The sequence below is a fragment of the Accipiter gentilis genome, chromosome 19 (genome assembly GCF_929443795.1).
Source record: "Accipiter gentilis chromosome 19, bAccGen1.1, whole genome shotgun sequence".
NCBI lineage: Eukaryota > Metazoa > Chordata > Aves > Accipitriformes > Accipitridae > Astur > Astur gentilis.
In genome coordinates, this window is record NC_064898.1 from 28,404,861 (window position 1) to 28,428,757 (window position 23,897).

Genomic DNA, 23,897 nt, shown 5'->3' on the forward strand with positions numbered 1-23,897 from the left:
ACAATAAATCAGAATGGCTGTATTGCAAAGGATGTACCCACAGCTGGGAAAGCCCAGGATAAAATCAGACAGGGCCCATTGTTTGGACTGGCATAGAGATCTGTGGATGCCCCAAGCTGGTACCATGGAGGGTGGTGGCAGTACAGTAGGAACGCAGCAACTCCCTCTGAACTGCCAGCTGCTCTGGCTCCTTCCCGGTCCCACACCCTCCACTGCTTACTCTCCTCCTTTGTCTCCTTCTCACTGCTCCTTGCTCATTCTGGCTCCTTCACTTCATTTCCCCCTGCCGTAGCTTCATTTCACTGCAGCAGTGGGGGAGGGACGAGCAGGGAGGAGCAGCTCCCTGCAGCAACACCACTACTGGACACGCTGGACATGCTCCCAGTGCCCAAGGACTGTCAGCCCCCAGGGGTCTGCCCACCCTCCCTGTGAATAGCCAGAGAAACTCAGCAGTCAAGGAGCTTGTGAAGATCACCAGCCTCAGTGCTGCTTTCAGCCCCCGGTAAACGAGGCTTAGTGGTCTGCAGGGATGGCGGCAGCATGAGCTCACACTTGGACTCTCTTGAAAGCATTTGCTGCTGGTCCCATAACCACACTCAGGAGCCGCTCATGTCAGATGCAGGACGGCAGGAACCTCCCTGTCTTGGGGGATGGAGGTGGCTGACATCGCCTAGTTTGGGGACTGTCAGCCCTTGACCTAAAGAAACCTACAGCAGTGTTAACCCTTTCCAGGGGACACAGGATGATTATTCCTGGGTGCTCTTTCCCACCTTGGGTCAGCTGTTTAGATTGGTTTTCCCTGTGGAAATCCTGGGTTAGTGACAGAAAGAAAAATATTAAAAAGTGTTTTGTACATATAAAGAAGTGTCTGTTTACTTCAGTAAGCATCCAGTGCCTGAGGTCTATGGCAAGTAAATCCCCACACTCTTCTTGCACTTAGCAAGTATGAATCCTCATTATCTCTCAGGAGCAGAAGTCAATAGAAGATACTTCCATCCCTGTGGGCTGCTAGCTGGGGATCTGCATTAACTCAGTGGTCCGAGACAGCTCGTGCTCTCTCTCTCTCTGTAGCAGCTAGTTAAATTTCCCCAGATGGAGGGCTAACTGCATACATCCAGAACATGCAGTGCTGGGGGAATGGGGTCCAAGTTTGCTTCTGTGGTGAAACTGCACCGTCCTAACTGTGACCCAGCTGTTCAGGTCATGGGAGGGTACAGGGAGAGGGTTTAAAGCCTTGGTAGGAGGTTAGACGAAAACTAAATAAAAAGGAGACTAGAAAAACAGGTAGAGGACAAGGCTCCCTGGGGCAATCTCAGTGGCTGAGGCCAGGATGAAGCTGAAAGGGCTTGGGTAGTGCTGGAACAGATCAGGGCACAGATATGGGGAAAAACCACCTGGTTTGATTAGTGATGTGGCTCCTGAGAAGCAGAAGGGAGTGCAGCAGGGCTTTATGGGCTGCTGGTGGGGAGGAGAGAAACTTGAAAAGCAAATCTGGGGAGCGTGAAGAGCAGCTGAGAGCACTGGAGCAAACATGGAACAGAAATTAGGGTCCTTGGGGTGGGGAAGTGGTGATGAAAGTCTTTGTAAACTTTCCATCCTCCCTGGATAGAAGTGGGTAGTTTCAGAGCCTAGCTACGTCTTCAACAGGAGATGCAACTGCCAGGTTGCCAGATTGCACCAGTCCAGGATCGGCAGAAGGGCATCCATGGTACTAGCAGCCTTCTGTTCCTATGAAGTTTGCAGGCTTGGGTCATAGAGGAAGGCAGCAGTGACCTCAGTGGATGCAGAGTCACCAAATCTGAACAGCTGCTTCCAATTAGCAGATAGCTCAGTGCTAGGGGCTGGCTTGACTGGTCCAGGCCCAGCCTATGTAATGTGAGCCAGACTGCCCTGCTCCCTCTCCGTCCCTCCCACCATCGGGCACCAAGTTCCCTAGTGAAAAATGGCAGCAGAAGTCTCTGAAGAAAACTGCTAGCATGAGAATATGTCCAGAGAGGTGTCTGGGGCCCAAAGCCATTGTAAGGATGTTGATAGGAATGGCAGCTAAAATGGAGTGAGCTGCAAATATACATAAGCATCTCCAAGCCTAGGGCTGATAGGTCAGGGCACCAGGAAAGCCCAGCCTACACTTAGCAGATAAGTCACATTTAGAAAAAAAAGATATGGCATTACAGAGGGACCACTGCATGCATCCCTGCCTGCCTGCCAGTGGCACCTCGCATCTCTTGTCAGCCATGAGGAAGGGGAAGCAGGCCCACAGCGGCCCCAGCAGAGACGCTGGAAAGATGGCACCCACTGTGCATGCCACAAACAGATGTCAGAGCGCTTGCTGTGCAAAAGCTCCATCAAAGCTGCAGATGCTGCTAATGCCATACCCAAAGTCTCACATGAGAGGCCATGACTCATGTAATGATGTTTTTGAGACTTCAGTCCAGATGAGGAAGGATTCAGAAGCCTGTTTCATCTTTGCTGAGCACCAGTCACTGACCTGGAATATGCTTTTCTCATTGCTCACTCCCAGTCCAGCCACACAGACTCATTTCCCTCTGATATCAGCTCTGAGCAGTGGCCAGCGGTGGTGACCATCCTCTAATGAAGATGCAGTCAAGCTCCACTGCATCCCTACGCATCCCATTTCTGTGCCACACCAGGGCTTCCTGCAGGCTGTCCTGTCCCTGAAAACACTTCCCCCGCAAAGGAAGCTCTAATAAAATTTCCTCACGCATTAGCCAGTTCCCACAATCCCAGCCCACATGCACCTCAGCACGGACCTGGCCCCTGCCAATGCTGTATGCCCGTCGCAGAGGTGCGGCAGGGCCTTGTCTGCCCCCTGTCCACTGGTGCCCCCCGGCTGTCGGGGTTCTCTCTCCCTCAGAGCCCCGGGGCGGCCCGGTCCCCCCGGCTCTTGGCGCTCCTCGCCCCGCTCGGGGCTGCCCAGCCGCCGGGCCCACCGCCTGCCGGTGCTCCCAGTCCCCGCGCACAGCCCCGTCCCCGGGCGCTCCGGGGCGTCCCGCACGGTGCACTCCCCGCGCCGGGGCTCTGCCAGCCCCGGTCTCCGCTCCGCTCGGGCCCGCAGCCGCCGCCCGGCGCCTCCGCGGCTCCTCTGCCGCGACCGCTGCGCGCCCGCCCCGCGGCGCATCTGCCCCGGCGGCGGCGGTCCCGCGCCCGCACCGTCCCGCTCGTCCGTTGCCAGCGCCGGCCCCACTGCCGCCGCGCCGCGGGCGAGGCCGGTCCGGCCGCGGATCCGCGGTGCTGCGCCGCCGCGGGCGCGCCCCCCCTCGCTCCCCCCCTCCACCTCCCGCCCCATTGTCTGCGCAGCAGAGGCAGAACAAAGCACCCGGTCCCGGTCCCGGTCCCCGCCCCGGTCCCGGTCCCGATCCCGGCCCCGGTCCCGGTCCCGGTCCCGGTCCCGGTCCCGCCCGGCCCGCCGTGCGGCAATGCCGACGTGCGGAGAACCGGGCGCGGGCGGCGGGGCAGCAGCAGCGGGTCGGTCCCCTGCGCTGGCACTTACACCGTGCGTCCCGCGCTGGCGGCGCTCACATCCCGCAGGATCCGGCCCCGCCGAGACGTCCCGCAGCCGCTCCGGTATCCTGGCGCTCCGCCGCCGCCGTGGCTTCGGCACCGCTGGCCGCTCGGCGCCCCCCCCCCCCCCCGCCCCGCCGCTCCGGTGCCCTCCTGTGCCGCGGCCGCTCCCGTGTTTCGGTGTGCCGGCCTCCCGGTGCCGCGGCCGCCCCGGTGCCGCGGTCGCCCCGCGGAGCCCTCGGCGGCAGGCGGCGGGTCGGCGCTGGCTCGGCGCGGAGGCTCCTGCTGAAACCCGACCCAGCGCCGCCCTCAGCCCCCCGCTCCCCCCACCGCCCCCATCCCCGCCCCGCCACCGGAGCGCGCCGGCAGAGCGCGGCCCCGGAGCGGCCCCGGGCAGGGGTCCGGGGCGACGGGACGGCCCGGCGGGCACGGGGCACGGAGGGGCCAGGGAGCAGCGTCGCGGAAAAGGCTGGCACGGAGGGGGAGGAAGGGCTGGAGCCGGGGTAAAGAGGGACGGGGAGGAAGCAACGGGCGCCGGGAGCGCGGGAAAATGGGAAGGGGTAGGCAGGAGCAAGAGGCAAGGGCAGCGGTGGGACGGGACGGGGCGAGGAGAGGACCGGGCAGGGGATGGAGGGGGGCTGTGGGTGACATTGAGGGCATGTGGGGACACGATCGCAGAGGCACAGCCCATTCTCTGCTCTCTGCCACAGCTCCTGCTTAGCACAGAGCCCAGAGCCCAAGTACCTGTAACCTGCCACCACCTTGCCTCACAGCAGGGCTTCCAATGTCCAGGCTGGAAGGTACTCATCTGTAGTGCCTGCGCTGCCGGTGATTGGGGCCCCACCAGCCTACCAAGAGACAAACCAAGACTCTGGTGAGTGACTGTCTAGGCTTCTCTGCTGGTGGCTTCCTCCCTGGCTCAGCTTGACCACCCAGACCGTTTTTCTCTGCTCCAGACGGGCCAGGTCACAGCAGTATCGGTGTGTCTGTTGGGGGCCACTCAGCCTCCAGGCTGATAATCACTACTGGGCCTTCTTTTATTTCTTAGTAGAGAAACTGCCATTGACTACAGGTGGTGACAGTCCATTGTTAAGATCATGTGCTATGAAGGCCACAGCTCAGTCTGCTTCATTAGGAAAATGTCTAGTTTCTTCCATCAGTGACAATCAATTCAAACAGAGAATATGGACCACCAGACTAATTTCATACAGAAGGAGCCTTTCAAGATTTGCATGTCTGCATCCCTTCCTGAATACCACCTAGGCTGATCTGGATTTAGAAATAAAAAGTAACTCTGGATTACTTTTACTGATCTAAAGGTACCCTGGAGAAACAAATCCTTTTGACCCTGAACAGCACATCTTACAATTCATGTCATAAATTCACTGAGCTATAATATATTCAGTTTATTTCTTCCTACATCTATCTTCAGACGGTCACAGGAAGGCAGGAAAAAAGCTCAGAAGTGGGGAGCAAGGACGATAAAGGTCCAGATCAGCTTCAGTGCATGGAACAATTGAGTCTTCATTCTGGAAAGGAGGCAAACGAGGGAAATGGGGAAGAGAACAATGAAATCATGAGTGGTCTGTGGAGGGTGATTTTGTTCAGCTCTGTGGAGCTGATTTTGTTCACTGTGTCTTCCAATATGAAAGAGGCATGAAATGAGCCTAACAGAAGCCAAGATCAAAATACACAAAAGAAGGTGGTACTTCATGTGAGGGACTGTGGATCTGGGGAACTTCTTGCCATAGAATGCTGTGGATGCTCAAAATCTACATTGGCCCAAGAGGTGCCTGATTAGTTCACAGAAGAGAAATCCTTTGAGGGTTCCTGAATAGAGGACACCACCTCCAGCCCATGAAGTCATGTGAGTCACAAAGAGTTCAGTCTGGAGGTGTCCTTAGGTGAAATATCGTGTCTATGCTTCTCCTGTTCTTCCACACCTTCCCGTGCATCCACTCATAGCCACTGTTGGAGCCTGGGCTAGAGGGAGTCTTGATCTGACTCCCAATGACATGGTCCTTACAATCTTGTGTCTGTTCCAGTTTTAACAATGACATTTCAGCCTTGATTTAGCTATTGTGTCCTTATTTCTCTTTATTTTTGTCTACAATTGTTTTTTCTTACATTACCTTATTCCCTCCCAGATATTTTCAGAAACAGCAGTAAGCATATCATTCAGCATCTCTTCTTCTAAAGGAAACAAACCATGTGCTCTTACTCTTATGATCAGCTATCCATTGCTGTTATTCTAGTTGCTCTTCCATATGTATGTCTTCTAGTTTAAATTAATGTCTCTTTAATATAGCAGATCAGAATTCCCACTGTGTTCTGAAGAAATGTCATCTGCACCTTATAGAAAAGCATTTAAGGGAAGGCTTCCTTTCTCTACTGGAAATGTCTTGCTTGTGGCACTTTGGGATGGCATTTTCTTTTTCATAGTTGCATCATCTTACTATCTCACATGTGACTCACACAGGTATTCTTCCTCTTCTGTGGTTTCTGACTAATTTCCAGCTTCTGGCCCAATATTTTCTAATACCTTGCTAAGACCAAGATCCACAATGTGATTTAGGCATATACTCTCCATGGTTTCTAATATCTTGGTGTTTGCAGCAGCGCCTTTATTGATATAGGTTCAAATGCATTAACTTTTACTTTTTGATAGATTAATCAAATACGTGGGGCTGATGGTGCTGAAAGATGTTGATGTGATCACAAGGCTGCTGTCCATTACATATAAAAAATTGTGCCTTTGGAGAGGTGTTTGATGACTGGAAATAAGCTAATAGACCTGGCAGATCTTTAATGACACTTTCCATAGAGCACAAGATCTCTTGATCCCCATGTGTTAGAAATCAGGAAAGGAAGGCAAGAGACCAGCATGACTGAGTAAAGACCTGCTGGTTAAACTAAAGGGCAAGAAGGAAATGCACAGGCAGTGGGAGCAGGGACAGGTATCCTGGGAAGAGTATAGGGACCTTGCCTAGTTGTCTAGGGATGAGGTCAGGAAGGCCAAGGTGCAGCTGGAGCTGAACTTGCCAAAGGATGCGAAGAATAGTAAGAAGGGCTTCTATAGGTATGTCAGCCAGAAAAGGAAGGTCAAATAAAGTGTACTCCCCCGATGAACACGACTGGCAAACTGGTAACAGCAGATAAGGAGAAGGCTGAGGTACTCAGCCTGTTGCAGGTAACTCCAAGTTGAGTGGGACTGTTGATCTACTTGAGGGCCGGAAGGCTCTACAGAGGGATCTGGACAGGCTGGATGGATGGGCTGAGGCCAATTGTACGAGATTCAACATGGCTAAGTGCCAGGTCCTGCACTTGGGTCACAACAACCCCATGCAACACTACAGGCTTGGGGAAGAGTGGCTGGAAAGCTGCCTGGCAGAAAAGGACCTGGGGGTGTTGGTTGACAGCCGGCTGAATATGGGCCAGCAGAGCGCCCAGGCAGCCAAGAAGGCCAATGGCATCCTGGCCTGTATCAGAAATAGTGTGGCCAGCAGTACTAGGGCAGTGACTGTCCACCTGTACTCGGCACTCATGAGGCTGCACCTCAAATACTGTGTTCAGTGTTGGGCCCCTCATTCCAAGACAGATATTGAGATACTGGAGCGCATCCAAAGAAGAGCAACAAAGCTGGGGGTCTAGAGAACAAGTCTTATGAGGAGCGGCCGAGGGAACTGGGGTTGTTTAGCCTGGAGAAAAGGAGGCTGAGGGGAGACCTTATTGCTCTCTACAACTGCCTGAAAGGAGGTTGTAGCGAGGTGGATGTCAATCCCTTTTCCCAAGTAAGAAGTGATAGGACAAGAGTAAATGGCCTCAAGTTGTGCCAGGGGAGGTTTAGATTGGATATTAGGAGAAATTTCTTCACTGAAAGGGCTGTCAAGCATTGGAATGGGCTGCCCAGGGCAGTGGTTGTGTCACCATCCCTGGAGGTATCTTAAAAAAATGTAGATGTGGCACTTAGGGACACGGTTTAGTGGTGGACTTGGCAGTGTTAGGTTAACGGTTGGACTTGATGATCTTAAAGGTCTTTTCCAAACTAAACAATTATATGATTCTATGATTCCCTGAGTCTACTCAACAACTTTTTTGTCTCAGTCTTCCCTGGCAACCTCTCTTTCCACACCTCTTGAGTGGATGGACCTCAAGGCAGGGAGTGGGGGAGCAAAGTCCCTCCCACTGTGAGAGGAGATTAGGTTTGAGACCATCTGAGGAACCCAAACATACATGAGTCTATGGGACCTGAAAAGATCCATGCCAGAGTCCTGAGGGGATTAACTGATGTAGTTGCCAAGCCACTCTCCACGAGATTTGAAAAGTCATGGCAATCAGGTGAAGCCTCAGGTGACTGGAAAAAAGGAAACATTACACCCATTTTTAAAAAGGGTAGAAAGGAGGACCCTGGGAACTGCCGACCTGTCAGCCTCCCCTCTGTGCCTGGGAAGATCATGGAACAGATCCTCCTAGAAGCTATGTTAAGGCACATGGAGGACAAGGATTTGATTCGAGACAGCCAGGGTGGCTTCACCAAGGTCAAGTCCTGCCTGACCAACTGTTAGGGGTTTGTGTGGCGCGGGTTTTTTTGGTAGCAGGGCAGGGGCCACAGAGGTAGCTCCTGTGAGAAGCTGCTCGAAGCTTCCCTGGCTCCAACCTGGACCCACCTCTGGCCCAGGCCAAGCCCATCAGCAACAGTGGTAACACCTGTGGGAGAACAGATTTAAGAGGGGAAACCTGCAGTGGGGGAGGAGATTGGAAGGTGAGAGGAACACCTGTGCAGATACCGAGGTCAGTGAGGAAGGCAGGAGGGGATGCCCCTGTAGCCTGTTGTGAGACTGCAGGCTGTCCCCCTGCAGCCCATGGAGGTGAACAGTGGAGCGGAGGCCCGCAAAGATGGCCGTGACTCCACAGGAAAGCCCATGCTGGAGCAGTGTGTGACTGAAGATCAGCCTGTGGAAAGGACCCATGCCAGGGAAGTTCAGGAAGAACTGCAGCCTGCAGAAAGGACCCACATTGGAGAAGTTTGTGAAGGACTGTCTCTTGTGGGATGGACCCCATGGTGGAACAGGGGACGAGTGAGGGGTCCTCCCCCTGAGGAGGAAGGAGCGGTGGAGACAAGGTGTGGTGAGCTGACCCCAACCCCATTCCCTGTCCCCCTGCGCTGCTGGGGGGAGGAGGTGGAGAGAACCTGGAGTGGGATTGAGCCAGGAAGGAGGGAGGCCTGGGGGGGAAGGTGTTCTCAGGTTTGGTTTTACTTCCCAATATCCTTGGTTTGTTTTAATTTGTAATAAATTAAATTGATTTTGTTTCTTCCCCAAGTTGAGCCTGTCTTTTGCCCAGGAACACAAGTGGTGAGCGATCCCTCCCAGTCCTTATCTCGACCCACAAGCCTGCCTTTATATTTTCTCCTCATCCCACCGGGACAGGAGGCGGGAGTGAGAAAGTGGCTGCATGGTGCTTTATTTGGCTGGGCTTAAACCATGACAGCAACCTAGTGGCCTTCTATGATGGAGTGACTACATTAGTGGACAAGGGAAGAGCTACTGATGTCATCTTATCTGGACTTCTGTAAGGCCTTTCACAGGGTCCCCCACAACATCCTTCTCTCTAAATTGGAGAGATATGGATTTGATGGATGGACTATTCAGTGGATAAGGAATTGGCTGGATGGCTGCATCCAGAGAGTAGTGGTCAACAGCTCAATGTCCAGATGGAGATCACTGATGACTGGTGTCCCTCAGGGGTCCATATTGGGACCAGTACTGTTTAATATCTTTATCAATGACATAGTGGGACTGAGTGCACCCTCAGCAAATTTGCAGATGACACCAAGCTGAGTGGTGTGGTTCACACACATGAGGGACAGGATGCCATTCAGAGGGACCTGAACAAGCTCGAGAAGTGGGCCCATGTGAATCTCATGAGATTCAACAAAGCCAAGTGCAAGGTCCTGCACCTGGGTTGGGGCAAGCTCTGGTATCAATACGGGCTGGGGAATGAAGGGATTGAGAACAGCTCTGCAGAGAAGGACTTGGGGGTACTGGTGGATGAAAAGCTGGATGTGACCCAGCAATGGGCGCTCGCCACCCAGAAAGCCAACCACATCCTGGGCTGCATCAAAAAAAGTGTGGCCAGCAGGTCAAGGGAGGTGATTCTGCCCCTCTACTCTGCTCTCGTGAGACCCCACCTGGAGTACTGTGTCCAGCTCTGGGGTCCTCAGCACAGGAAAGACATGGACATACTGGAGCAGGTCCAAAGGAGGGCCACAAAAATGATCAGAGGCTTGGAACACCTCTCCTGTGATGACAGGCTGAGAGAGAGTTAGGGGTTGTTCAGCCTGGAGAAGGCTCTGGGGAGACCTTATTGCAGCCTTCCAGTACCTTAAGGGGGTCTGCAAGAAAGATGTAGAGGGGCTTTTTACAAAGGCTTGTAATGATAAGACAAGGGGTAATGGCTTTAAAGGAGAGTAGATTCAGACTATATGAGGAAAAAATTTTTTACTGTGAGGGTGGTGAAACACTGGCACAGGTTGCCCAGAGAGGTGGTCGATGCCCCATCCCTGGAAGTGTTCAAGGGCAGGTTGGATGGGGCTCTGAGCAACCTGATCTAGTTGAAGATGTCCCTTCTCATTGCAGGGTGGTTGGACTAGATGACCTTTAAAGGTCCCTTCCGACCCAAACCATTCTATGATTTTAACATTACATTCACCTTTAAGAAAGGCAAGGAGGAACTCAAAGAACCACCCATTTGTCAGGGTCATCTCTGTTCCCAGAAAACTCATGGACCACATTCTCTCAGAATCTATTTTTGAACATATGGAGAACAAGGAGGCAATCAGGAACAGTCAGCATAGATTTAGCAAGCACAAATTGTGCTTGACCAGCCTGATTAACTTCTCTGACAAAATGACTGGCTATATGGATGAAGGGAAAGCAGTGGATGCAAAGTGCCTTGACAGCGGCTCCCACAGAATTTTCATTTATAACCTGAGGAAGTATGGGCTGAATGAATGGAGCATTAGGTGGGCTGAAAACTGGCTGCACCTCTGGGTTTAAAGGATAGCGATCAATGACTCAACATGGGGTTGGAGCCTGGCAGCCAACAAAGCATGCCAAGCATTGATTTGGGACCCAGTATTGTTCAGTATCTTCATTAACATTCTATGATGACACAGGGTGCAAGTTTGCAGATGACACTAGGAGGGGTGGCTGATATGTTGCACAGCAGAACTTTGGTCCAGAGACATGTCTAGTAACTCAAAGAATCGGATTAGCAGAAACCTCATGAAGTTCAATAAGGAGAAGTACAAAGTTCTGCACCCGAGGCAGAATAACCCCATACATAATTGGTACAGGTTGGGATCCAACTGGCTGAGTTAGTCCTGCTGAAAAGAATGTGGAGGTAGGGGTGGACACTGAATTAAGAGTTGATAGTATGCTTCCATTGCAAATAAGGCAATCAACTTACTGCATTGCATTAGGAGAAGGGTGAGCAGCAGATCAAGGGAAATAATTATCCCCCTTGACTTGGGAGGTGGTGAAGCCACACCTGGAATCCTATGTACATTTTTGGCTCCCCCTGTTCATGAGGGATATGGAAAACCTGTAGGAGATAGGTAGGGGCCTGGCACACACGACTGATTTATAAAGAGAGACTGAAGAAGCTGGACTTGCTCGGTCTAGTGATGAGTAGGCTAAGGGGTTTTTTAATGGCACCCTACTGCTACTTGAAGGACAGGTTAAAAAGATGATGGAACCAAATGTTTCTCCATAGTAGCAGACAATAGAACAGTAACAATGTCAGCTTGGGAGATTCAGAGTGAATGTTAGGGAAATTTTTTTCACCAGGAGGGTAGTGCAGCACTGGAAAAAGCTACTCACAGAGGCTGAGAATCTCAGCTCCTTGCAAGTTTTCAAGGCTGATCCGACCTAGTATTGTTGACAGTCTGTCTTCAAATGAGAGGTTGGAACTATGTATTTCTGGACACCCCTTTTAACCATGAAGGGTGGTCTACTATGAATTTCATTCAATTTCTGTTATGCTGCTTCTTTGTGTCACTGACCAAACTTATCAGCATACTTTTTTTTTTTTTTGGGGGGGGGGGGGGGGGGGGGAGGTGGGGCTGAGACCTTTACTGAAAAAAATTAAATAGATGAGCTCCAAAACTGATCCTTGAAAAGACTGTGCATTTCATCAAGCATAAAACTTCTGATTTACTGGTAATCCTCCTTTTTTTCTGCCAGTCTTCCGCATCTTACGTGTTTTGTATTAGTTTCTGTTTTCTCCATTTGAATAAATAATTTCTCATGTGTTACTGTAGCACTGCAGGCAGTCTGATCAACCTTTTTTCCTGGCCCCCAAAAAATCACTTATAAAGTTGTCTAATGTGCTAGTCTGGCATGATTTAGCAAACTTGCTGCATTTGATCACATTTGCCATTTATTGTCATATTTTCAAATTATCATTTCCCTTTAAAATCTGCTTTGAATCCTTTATACTACTGCAAGCAATCTGCATTCTCCTAGGTCATTCACTTCAGTCCTCCTTTCTTCAGTATCTGTGATGTTTGTTATTCTTCAGCCCCATGGTGTTACCTCAGATCATTAAACAACCCTCCTCTCAGACTTGCAATTTTTACACAAATGCTGCCTCTACTTAGAGATGGAAATTAGTGGATTCCTTCTGGTCTCCTAGTAAATTCTAATTTACTATATATTCTTGGAGCCATTTGCCAAGAGGAGGGAGAACAGATCCATATGATGGGCATGGACATTCAGAGAAATCTTGGATAGTCTTTCTGACATGCAAGTATCTTTGGAGCTGTATGTGGACTGGTAGAAAAATGTAAGTCAAGCTATGCCTTGTAAGAGCAACTAAGACACAGAAACAAGAGCAGAAATATGCTACTCAGCTATTCAGGGCAGAAGGATACTGGCAGTAGTAAAGGTTGGGACCAGACTGCAAGGCTCCCAGCTGTGTCATGCCTTTTAATATTAATGATATGGAGGCCAGAGTATGAAGAAGGGAGATGACTGAGTTCTTTGGATTAATCAGTGCTTTGGTGAACTTCAGAAACTGAAATAACATAGGAGCTGGTGAAACATGGCAAACTGGAGCCAGCAGTGACCAAAGCATAGCTGGAAGGCAGCACAGAAAACATGCTCTCTGCATGCTTTACATTTCCCTAGATCTACAGGCAAATACTCCAATGTAATGGGATGTCATGCTATCTCTCATGTTTCTATTCTGCCACCACAATGATCCTGATCCTGGAGTCATGCACATCCCCACCTGGACTGGACTCTGCATGTTCCCACCCTCATCCATAGCAGGTGGGATGTGGTCTGGCAGTTTAGCACCTTCCTGCTAGATGGCATCTTGCTCCTGAACTGGATAGGAGCAATCTGGCAGGTAGCCCAGCAGGACTAAGTTGCTCACAGGCTTCCACTCTTGCAGGCCAGAGTCTGGCTGAAAAGTCCCAAACAGGAAATCCTTTGAGGATGTGTTTAGGCTCTGATTCCCGGATGCTCACAGCAAGCAAAGGCTTCCTGCATTCAGAATGGACGTTAAAAATAAAAGAAGACAGGCACCTGCTAGGAAGATACATGGCTGGGGTTGCGGGGGGGGGAAGGAAGGAGCTTTCCCTAAGACAGAAGTAAGTTTTTTCAGGTGAGATCCCAAGTTTGCCTCTGCCATTTGGAATGCCCTTGAAATCCATGAAATACAGAGAAAAAGTTGCAAGGTCATTTCACCTAGCAAACGGAGCAGGTACCTCAGCTTTGCAGCTCTATATTCACAGCCTGGTCAAAAGGAAATGCTGCTAGTGCACTGCTGCTGGATGGAACCTGACTAGACAGCTTTGAACCTTACAGTGGAAGAGTTCTTCTGCATCTCCTGCTTGTCTAGATGGACACAAAGCTCCTGTCATAAAGTCCTTGCAACAGGCATATTTCTGTGCTATAGGGTTTGTTCACAAGCAGCCTGGAGCCCTGAATGTAAGGTCGGCTCCCTGGGCTGCATCTAATGGGATGTTTTTAAGGTAGAGCAGGTAGAGTTCATGGCTTTTGTTAATTTGTTTCTGAGAACGTTTACAATCTTGGAAATGTGGTGAAGTTCTGGCAGTGCTGGAAGCAGCTGGATTGAGCAGTGGTCTTAACGTCACACTTATGCTACATCATGCTTGAAGTAAGGTTGCCCAGCTATCACCTCCCCTTGCTTCCCATCTTTCTTATGGTAGGCTGGTAAGGACTCCCACAGTCTATTTTCCAGGGCTCTATCTAGTACAGTCCTAAATGCCCTGAACACTTGATTGTCAACCTTGCCTCATTTTTAGAGAAATTTTCTAGCACAGCAAAACCTGTGAAATAGTTGGGCTTAAAACATTGCTCCTTGCTACCTCCTTGTCTTGAACTTACATTATACCATGCATCTTGCAGGCTGGGAGTCCCACTGCTCATCGTTTCATCTGCCCCAGCCCTGGACTTGTTCTTAATTTTCCCCATTCCTTGCATTCCCAACTAGCAGCTCTCTTGTAATTCAGCTTGGGACTTCTCAAACAGCTCATTTGGTATTATTTTAAGTTATAGCAGCATCTAAAGGTTAAGACTTCAAGTGCAGCAATAAGACAATTCATGCCCAGAAGGCAAAATAATCGAAAGCGAAGACAAGTAAGTAGATACAACAAAGAGCGTGGAAGGATAAGGCTACAAGTGAGATAGCAGTTAGATTCTTTGCAGGTACTTTCTAAACAGCATAGTATAGGTAGATTTTAAACAGTAGAAAAAAAAAATCTAGGGCTGTCAGCTGCTTCATTCCCATACCTCAAAGAGGGTTCAGCTGAACCCAGAAGTCCCTGTCATGCTCAGCAGATGTGTACCTAACTAGGTCTTAAAGTCCTCCCATAATGAAGACTTCATAAACCTGCCAGTCAATCTATTCAGTGCTAAATTTTCTTTGCTATTATTTAAACCCATTATTTCTTGTACTATCTGTCATGAACACTGGAAATAGATTGTTTTCTTTGCAACTGTCCTTTACAAATCAAGGTGGTTATCACATCTTCTCACTCTTCTTTAAGCTAAACTGCCCCAGAGCATTTAATCTTTCCATACTGTATTTTCTCAACCTCTAATCATCTCCTCTGGACTTTCTCAGATTTGTCTACATTCTGTGAAGTGCACTGACTTAAGATTGGACACAGTACTGTGGCTAAGGGCCTTATCACAGCAAAGCACAGCCAGAAATGATACCTATGCATCCTGCAAGTCATATGCCTGTTTATACCATCTCATATGATGTTATTTGTTTTTTGCAACAACATATCCTCAGCTGATTCATATTCAGCCTACAAGTCACTATAAACTAAACATGGAGAACTACTGTGTAGACCGTTGTTTCTCAGTCTCTACCTGTATAGCTTATTGTTCCTACCAAGTGGATAATCTTCCTACCAAGAAATAATAATAATTTTAATATTTCTATCAATGTGGTTTACTGTCCTGACTAATAATCTGCAAGGAAGTATGGACTGATTAAACAGAAGCCCAGAGAACAATAGGGAAATTATATTACTGCAGCTTTAGTGATGTAAATGTAATGTTCGATATTTATAAAGACTGTAGAAAACCCAAAGTGGTCAGGGAAGAGTCATAAGAATGACTCAAGATCCGTAGAACAAGTTTCCACATGGAGAGCTTCAGAAAGATTAAAAAAATAAGTGATTTCTAAGTATCGGTAAGAAAGAAAAATTTTAATTGTGTATAATGTTTCAACCTAGCAAATGAAGGCAGAACAGGAGCAATGGGGTAGAACTGCAGTTATACAAACTGAAAGAGCAACAGTTCAATGGAAGGAGGAATTAATCACTAGAATAACGAAGAAAAAGGCATAACAGATGCCTAGCAGTCAAGGTTGTCCATCTTCGGCTGGACAGGGTGCTGGGCCGTCTTGTCTAGACTGTGCTTTTGCCAAGAACGGTTGGAAGAGATGATCCTTGAGGTCCCTTCCAACCTGGTAGTCTATGATTCTATGATCTTTCTCAAGAGATGTGCTAGTTCAGCAGAAGTTACAGGGTTTGAAAGAGGAATCTTTCCCTGAAGTTCTATGAGCTTTGTGATTCCCAAAAGACACAGACAGTGTCACCTGGTCCTAGCGTCTGAACTGCCCTCTGAATCTGTGCTGCTTGCCCCCTTAAAGTCTTCCCAAATTGATGGCTGAACTGTGTCAAACCAAGAAATTATTTTTATGATGAGAAAAGGGAATGAGAGAATGATGAGAAGGAAACCATTTAATACGTTTTAGTCTGTGAGCCAAGATAAAACTGAAATCAACATTTCCAGAGAGGGGAGTTGACGGAGCTGAGCCCTGTGCTACTGACTGCTCTACTTCCTGTCCTGGCTTCTTCCATCCTCCTCTTCTGGAATCTCTTCATCCACGTTTCTGCAGCAGGGTGACCTCATTTGGCAGCGGCCTCTGCAAGCATACGCTGACTAAAACGCACCATTCTCATAGGTGCCTCTTAGAAAGCTGCTCACTAAGGCCTGGACTTCCTCCCTGGTAGCAAACAAGTCTCCTTCTGTTCCCCTGAAAATCAGCTGGGAGGAAGTGAGATGGGGAGGTGGTTTCCGAAATACTGTGGATTGTGATTACAGACGTGGTCTCAGATCCATGGGGTGGGGGTGGGGAGCACAGGAGCTGCATGGGGAATCCCGATTATTTTGGTGTGAGGTAAACATGAGCCTTTGATCAAGGGTGTTCACAGACAGATACAAGCTGGATGGCAAAGGGCCTGCTGGTGTTTTGTAAAAGGAAAAAAACAATTTGAGGAATATCCCTTCCCAAAGTACATGGCTTTTGCTTTGGAGCAGTTTTCTATATATAGTGAGGTGATTATTTCAGAATGGAAAATGTTTGTTCAGGAAGGAAAGGCTCTGAGATCAGCAGAGTCAAGTCTCACCCACATGCTGTCGGCTCCATTGGACTCTTCTGCCTAGCAGCAGGGAGCTGGGAGGAGTCTGCAGGGGCGATGTGACTGTCCAGGAATCACCCACTTACACCTGAGTTCTCCTCACTCAACAGCTTGGGTTGAAGCTCTGCTCTGTCACAGAGGGGCAGGTTCTGAAGTAAGATCTGATGATTCCTCCAGGAAAAAGAAAAATGCAGATGGTCTGACCTTCTTTTTGCTTTTGACAAATTATTATCCAGAACTGATGCTCACTGGGATGCAATGTGATATCCCGCAAATACACTATCCTCCTCTACATGCCAGCAGGCAAACTGGCAACAATGTGCACGGACCAAACGGCCCGTGCTAAATATGCTGCATGCATATATAAGGTCTGAACTGCACTAAATATACCCGCCGCAAATAGACACAGGAAGCCGTGGTTCTTAAACTAGCGAGGACGATACAGAAGCGCACACCCTCCTCTGCTCTCTCACCCCCCCTCCCCCCCGGCAGGCAGGCAGGCAGGAAGGAAGGAACTGGTATGATACAGCTCCATCTAGTGGAAGTTTATCTATTACACAGTCTTAATCTCAGGATTATTGGTTATTTTGTGTTGGAGCATTGCTTATGAGTCCCAGACACAGACCAGTGTGTGTGTGCTAAATTTATCGTGTTTAAATTATTTTAAAAACCCGGAAAAAAAATTAACTTGCAGTTTAAGCTGCTCTGACGCACATAACTTGACAAAGATGTTACCATTACGAAACATCAAACGCTCTAATCCAAATCACAATGCAAAAACATCCCATAAGTTAAAAATGCACGTATAAGACTACCACACACTTTAAAAGGTTACTCAGACCTCCAGGTTAAATCACAGCTGCATGGCTCCTCCAACAGCAGAATCAGGCTATAAACAACCACTTAGCTGGTTCTGCTTTACATAACCTTTAACCTTCCTAGCAGGAGGAAGAAAGTAGATTTGGTTTATGAGACAACGATTCTTAAATATCTAAAAATAACTCAGGCCACTGTGAGACAGAAGAAGGGACAGGTAACCCAGGAGGAGTATAGAGATGTTATCCAAGAAAGTAGATATGGGGTAGGGAAAACTAAAGCCTACCCGGAGTCAAATCTGGCAAGAGATGTGAAGTGCAGCAAGAGAAGCTTCTGCAGGTATATCAGCAGCAACAGGAAAACTAAGGAAAATGTGGGTCCACTGCTTGTGGGGCAAGCACCCTGGTGACAAAGCACTCAGAAAAGCAGCCTTCAGGAATCCCAGGCCCCTAAAACCAAATGGAAACTCCGGAGCAAGGAAGACTTACCCTTAGTGAAGGAGGGTAATGTTAGGGACCACTTTTATCAGACCAGGCTTACACAAGTCCCTAGGACCTGAAAGAATGCACCCACAAGTGGTGAAGGAGCTGGATGACATTACTGAAAGGCCACTCTTGATTATCTTCGAAAGGTCATGGTGACTGGGGGAGGTTTCTGAGGACTGGAAGAAAGCAAATATCACTCCTATCTTCAAGAAAGGCAAAAAGGAAGATCCAGGGAACCACAGGCCAGTCAGCCTCATCTCAGTTTACTGTAGACAGAGAATTATATAGACATGCTCCATTTTTTCCACCTTTCCTTACTGCATCCCCTACCTCATGGATGCTGTCAGTGGAGCACATCAGAGAGGTTTTATAGTCCTACCTAATGAACTTCTGGAAGGTGTTTAGATTTTGTAAGGAAGACATTTATAAATGCTATAAACTGGAAATTGTACCTTGTCTGCTTTGTGTGCCTGTGACCTGAAGGCAATTTAGTGGCTGCCAAAGACTTCCATCATCAATCATAGGTAAGATCCTTCCCTGTTCACGTTCACCAAAGAGAATATCAGAGAGGAGAAGAGGATCATAAATTTTGAAATGTTAAATTTAAAATCACACTAAGGCTTATGAAAAAAAGATATGAAGGGTAAACTAACACTGGCTTTAAAATCTGTGACTCCATGCAATAGCTGTGAGACTCACATTCTCTGCAGTTACATAAAGTATCCCACAATTCAAATGGAAGAAGGAAAAAACATCCCCTGCAGGTAGGTGTTTTTAAAGGTGAAGTGAGAAGTGTTTAACCCATATGGTTACTGGAAGCGTTCAAGGTCAGGTTGGATGGGGCTTTGAGCAACCTTATCTGGTGAAAGATGTCCCTGCCCATGGACTAGAGATTTTTAAACATCCCTTCCAACGCAAACCATTCTATGATTGTATGACTCTCTAATTATCCTCCCTGATGTTAGTGTACTGCATGACTGTCCCCTTAATGTTGGGTGACAATGACAGTGTTTTGTGCTGATGTCAAGATAGTAAGCAATCAAAGAATCATAGAATAGGTGAGGTTGAAAGGGACATCTGAAGAACTTCTAGCAAGCACTGTCAGCTCAAGGTAGTGTCAACTACAGCAGGTTGCTCAGGACTGCGTCTGGTTTTGTTTTTGATATCTCCAAGACAGGAGACTACACAACATCCCTGAGCAATTTGATCCAGTGTTTGACCCCCCTCACAGGAGAAATTCTTTTTGTATGTTTAAATGCAATCCTGTGTTTCAATTTGACAGTGTCAATGAGGTGGGATACCTTAAGGAACAATGGAAAAAGTGGGTTATGTCCATATAATTATTCTCTGTAATAAATGAAGAAGTGAAGGAAATAATGCTGGAAAATGAGGAAGTCCATAAGAGTCCTTGGTTTTACTAAGATTTGTTTCACAAACTGGGATTGGGTACCTCCAAACCAGAATATATGTGGTCTTCATAAGAAGGACTGAATCACAAAATAATTGAAGTTGGAAGGGACACCTAGAGATCAAGTCCAGCTCCCCTGCTCAAAGCAGGGACAACTGGAGCCTTACTAAAGTTGAAGCAAACAACATCCACTGCTCTCCCCTCCTACACCAAGTCATCTCATTGTAGAAGGCTATCAGGTTAGTTAAGCATGATTTTCGTTTCATAAATCTTTGCTGACTACTCCTGATCACCTTCTTGCTGCCTTGTGTTTGGAAATGGTTTTCAGGAAGATTTGCTCTATCACCTTCTCAGGAACTGAGATGAGGCTGACCAGCCTGTAGTTCCCTGGATCTTCCTCTTCGCCCTTCTTGAAGATAGAAGCACATTGGCTAAGGTGTCTCTCGGTATTCCCTTTGAAGCTATGGCACTCTCTGATGCAGTGTTACAGTACTTCAGCACTCTGAATCCCATTCCATGTTTTAACAGTCTAAAATTTCAACCAGTTTTTTTTGTTTGTTTTGTTGTTGTTGAACTGAGGCCCAATATCACACTTTCATTGGCTATGGAACCAGACTTCCCTGTATGAATAACTACTTCAAAAAGATAATAAAGATAAACTTAGAATCTATAGAAATGGAAAAGAGGCTGATTTCTACACCTGAGAAGCATGGTGTCAAAAGCACAGGTGCTAGTAGTAATAAGGGTATGGAAATGCTCATTTCTCAGATGGAAACAATTAGAATTTAATTTTAATTTGGTTCTTACATTGCCTCTGCAACCCAGAATGGAAAGAATGGTCATACATAACTGTAGCAATTGTTAATGGAAACAATTTTTAACCAATTCTACCACATTAGAAGTGAAATATTTGGTAAGTATCTAATGCAGTACCTATATTTAGGATGAGATTTCTTAAAAAGTATTTTGAACAATTACAGGTCTGTTAGCTTGATTGTAACAGAATGCAAAACTGTCCTGGATGGAATCTTACAAAAAAGACCAATTCAGCTCAAAAGCAGGATGCAAGCTTTAAACAGCCTAAGTCACAAATGAACAACTTAACTAATAATGTTGTGAATTTCTGGTCATTGGTAACTCCTGAATCAAAATGTGTTTGTGTGTGTTTTTTGGGTTTTTTTTTCTTTCTTTTCTTTTTTTTCCCCCAAATGTATGTTAGTGAGTCAAAGAAAAGATAATTCAGGGAAGTTCTGTGGCATGTGTTTTACAAGATGACAGGCTGATTCACAGTACTCTTTCTGTGGTTTTATGATTTATGAATGATAGTAACTGTATCCCAGATTAATCTGAATCCTACTGTTCTGAAGATAAAACTCATGGTTACACATGAAATTAGACTGTAGATCTTATAACTGCAAGACATACTTAAATGAAGAGGTCAACAAGATTCAAGGATTAGAGGTTTTCAAGGATAAGAATATTCAGTGCTACATTACCATGGATTGCAAAAAAGCCAAAAGTTTTAATTATGGGAACATGCCTGCTTTTGGCATAAGTCAAATCTGTATCCTGCAAATAGAAAAGGAGGCAATTAGGAAGGGGAAATAGATAACTTCTAAGTGACATAATTCCTAGGTCATGTAAAACTGAAGCAAAGGGAAAAAGAAAGAATAAAACCCTGACGGCACTAAAGATAATAAAAATGGTACGCTTCTGTTTTTGAAGTAAACTAAGAACAAAGAAATCTAGCATAGGGTAGTCTGTTATGTGGAGACAGTAAAACTGTTGTTGATACCAAGAAGGAATAGTTAGCCAAAATTCTCTTTTGTATGTGTGAGAAACAAGATGAAAACATTAGAAGATAATAAACAGTAGTCTAGCAATAATAAACGCTTTTTTTAAATCAACGGGCCAAATTGATTTGCACCTATGAGTCTAAAGAAGCTCACTGAGGAGATCTGCAGTTCGCTGATCCTGCATGAGCATGGGGTTTGGACAATACAACTTCCAAAGGTCCCTTTCAACCTCAGTCATTCTGTGGTTCTGTGGTTATCATAGAATGGTTTGGGTTGAAAGGGACCTTTAAAGATCATCTAGTCCAGCCTCCATGCCATGGGCAGGGACATCTTTCACTAGATACGGTTGCTCAGAGTCCCATCCAACCTGACCTTGAACACTTCCAGGGATTGGACATCCACAGTTTCTTGGGGCAGCCTGCTCCAGTGTCTCACCACCCGTATAGTAAAGAATTTATTCCTTATATCTAATCTAAATCTACCCTCTTTTAAAGTCAGTACCCCTTGTCCTGTCACTACAGGCCCTGTAGTCTCTCTCAGTCTTTCTTATAAGCCCCCTCCAAGTATTGAAAGGCTGCAGTAAGGTCTTTCCAAAGCCTTCTCTTCTCCAGGCTGAACAACCCCCAATTCTCTCTCAGCCTGTCCTCACAGGAGAGGTGTTCCAAGACTCTGATCATTTTTGTGTCCCTCCTCTGGACTCACTCCAACAGGTCCATGTCTTTCCCGTGCTGAGGACCCCAGAGCTGGATACAGTACTCCAGGTGGGGTCTCACGAGAGCAGAGTAGAGGGGCAGAATCACCTCCCTCAACCTGGATATTGTATCATCAAGCAGGATACAATTGGTTTTCTGGGCTGCGAGCGCACCTTGATGGCTCATGTCCAGCTTTTCATCCACCAGTACCCCCAAGTCCTTCTCTGCAGGGCTGCTCTCAGTCCCTTCATTCCCCACCCCATATTGATACTGGGGGTTGCCCCAAGCCACAGGTTCTGTGGTTCTTTAATGAAGGCAAAAATATGACCTTAGGCAATTTAAGCATTGTCCATTCATTATGGATCTGACAAACCTCAAAAAGTGTTCAAAGTAAAATGATGTAAGCAGGGGTCACAATAGCAGAGGAATCAGAAAAATTCAGATTTTTTTTACTCTGTTAGATGATTACTCATCTCTGTAATTCCACTGGCAGTTCAAGTATAATTTCTAACTCTTCAGAAGTGTATTACCATAGCGAGTGTAACTCAGTGAAGCTGCGCTGATTTCACTAAAACAAACATTTTGTCCAAGAAATGGTTGAAACTTCACTTTCAGGTTTTTTTTCTCTTCCACCATCCTCAAAAATCAGTATTATTTCAGCAGTGTAGGCCTATACACACTAAGCACCTTTCTGTGATTCAATACAGACGTTGTTTTGGTTTTTTTTTCTGGAAGATGAGATGTCTTATAAAAGAAAAACTTCACAGTGTTTCTCAGGAGCTTGTGTGTTTGTGTTATACAAAAGGGAGAGCTGGCAAACTCTTAGTGTGTTGCAAGTTCTTACATCTATCTATTCAGTTCTAAAACTGCAGGCAAAAAACCCCTCCAGTAAACCAACAATACCCCCCAAAGAGCTGTCATAATCCCAATCAGCATCCAAAAGAGAAAAAAATGCCTTAGAAGAAGTACTGACAAAGCTAAGAGGTGTGTTTGGGGTGGTGGTGGGTGTGTGTTTATATATATAAATTATAAATATATGTATATAAATAGACATTATTCTAATATATTTTATATGTATCATAACATATACATTAGAATAATCATGGTATGTTAGACCAAAGATCCATCTAACCTAGTGTCTTCTCTTTGACAGCACATACCTAGAAAAACATGAGAAAAGAGGAAGCATATCATAACACTTCCCCAGAATGCTACTAGCAGCTTTGTACACAGACTAGGACACCTTTTCTTGCTTTTATGAGAAACTGAAATATAGTTTCATTCTATCTTAATTTTTGAAACAACCCAGTTACTTAAGATTTGGGCATAAATTTTCTCACGCTAAAAGGTTTGCTTTCATTATTGTCATCAGTTTAAGAAATGCCCACCACCTGTATAGAGAGGGATGTGAAATGCATACCCCATAAATGAAGACATCAGTCCAAAAAGTAAAACATCCAGTGGGTCTATTCTTATCTGGAGGCTTTGAGCTGGTACTGTGCAGAGGGAGGGCAAGCTTTAATTTTGTGGGAATACCCTGATCATCACTGAGGGGTGCTCAGCTGAACTCTGATGATGCTGCAGGTATTACAGTAGTTTCTTTGCAGCAGTTTATAGAAACATTTGCTAGAGACAGAAAAATGCACCTGGCCAGTGAATGATGCTTCCTGTTAATGTAGGGCACTCTGCTGTTGCCAGTTCAGATGCTTTTGAGCTGCATCACAGAATCCTGTAGCAAGTCACCTTCTACTTCTCCACAGTCCTTCCCTTTGCAAGAAACTCTTCTCTAACGCTCGTTTCTCTCGATTCTTTTGACCTAATTCCTCTTGTTAGAATTCCTCTGTGAATCTTAACTGTGTGGGTCTTTTTCTTAGAACACCAAGACTCCAAAAGTTGCCTGTTAGCATGTTGCAGAGCAAGATTAATTTTTACATACTCAGGTATTGATCTACTAGGAGGCAGGGCACTTAAGAGCTCTCCTACTTCCCCTCTTATTAAGGCTGACTTGTGCAGCTGACTTGAATATTATGTGCCACTGTTACAGTTGTGAGGCTCTTGATCTAATGTGAGCATGGCTGAGGAAATGGATGGATAGCAAGAAGGCAGAATAGTGGATGGCTGTCTCTGTTAATTTGGGATAAATTTCTATGTGAAGCATTTCTCTCCAGGCTTGGAAACCCAGGGAGACAGCTTGCTTATGCTTTTGCT

General features: G+C 46.8%; 1 protein-coding gene and 1 long non-coding RNA gene across 2 annotated transcripts in view; both read right to left on the reverse strand.

The window, feature by feature from the left end:
* Positions 1-3,632, reverse strand: part of DCHS1 (dachsous cadherin-related 1) — a 54,270-nt gene extending 50,638 nt beyond the window's left edge. The window contains exon 1 of the mRNA XM_049823171.1: positions 3,512-3,632. The gene's annotated coding sequence lies outside the window, so the exon portion shown is untranslated. The remainder of the gene's footprint in view (positions 1-3,511) is intronic.
* A 308-nt stretch (positions 3,633-3,940) lies between these two features.
* Positions 3,941-16,879, reverse strand: LOC126048328 (uncharacterized). Its single transcript, XR_007508843.1, has 3 exons — positions 16,742-16,879; positions 16,481-16,663; positions 3,941-4,370 (listed from the first exon to the last, which is right to left on the reverse strand). It is a non-coding gene; the product is annotated as an uncharacterized LOC126048328 (long non-coding RNA).
* Between the last annotated feature and the right edge of the window lie 7,018 nt (positions 16,880-23,897).